This window comes from Rattus norvegicus, chromosome 2, assembly GCF_021556685.1.
Source record: "Rattus norvegicus strain SHRSP/BbbUtx chromosome 2, alternate assembly SHRSP_T2T, whole genome shotgun sequence".
Taxonomy (NCBI): domain Eukaryota; kingdom Metazoa; phylum Chordata; class Mammalia; order Rodentia; family Muridae; genus Rattus; species Rattus norvegicus.
In genome coordinates, this window is record NC_141535.1 from 201911472 (window position 1) to 201912179 (window position 708).

The 708-nt window shown below is 31.1% G+C and overlaps 1 pseudogene; it reads right to left on the reverse strand.

The window, feature by feature from the left end:
- Window positions 1-216: 216 nt before the first annotated feature.
- Window positions 217-286, reverse strand: LOC120101124 (small nucleolar RNA U3; annotated as a pseudogene).
- Window positions 287-708: the final 422 nt, after the last annotated feature.

Sequence of the window (708 nt, forward strand, 5' to 3'; positions counted from 1 at the left end):
ATATTTCAACATAGTTACATGCATTTACTGTTAATGTACAAAACTAATATTCTAGTGCTGGGTTTTAATTTTGATAATATTAATATCAGCATACATCTTGGATATAGTGTAATAAAAGTCCATCCTCAAATTGGTAGCAAAACAATGTAGTAAAAATACAAATTTAATAGAACCTGAAATGTAAAATATGAAAAGAATTTAGAGTCAGTAATAAATCACATGTATTTTATACTTTTAAAAACTATTTTTAACAAACTATAGAAATGATCCCTGAAAGTGTAGTCATTATTTTTACTTTTTATTTATAGGATATAAAAGTAAAAATATCTTTTTAAAAAGTTTATGGGTTATCTATCCCAGAATCCCATTAAGTGAGTGGTTTCTGTATTTATTTGTACAGAAATACTTAGTCCACTGACATGGTGGAGTAAGGTGTTCTGACAAGGCTCAAATTCAGAACAGAACTTGGCATTGGCTATGTTATAAAGATTTGGCAAACATACAGAGTGTAAGATTAAAGACCTAGTAGGCTTGTGGCCTGATGTGGCAAGCTTTTGAAGCTGCAGTATGTTGCATGTTCTACAGGGCACCTTTCCTAAGTAAGAGGAAATTTTAGCCGTAATGGAGAAAGTAGTAATATAAGGGCAGGCGGGCAAAAATTTGTTACCAGGGGCAAAAATTTAAACAAAGACCACATTTCTTTCTGAA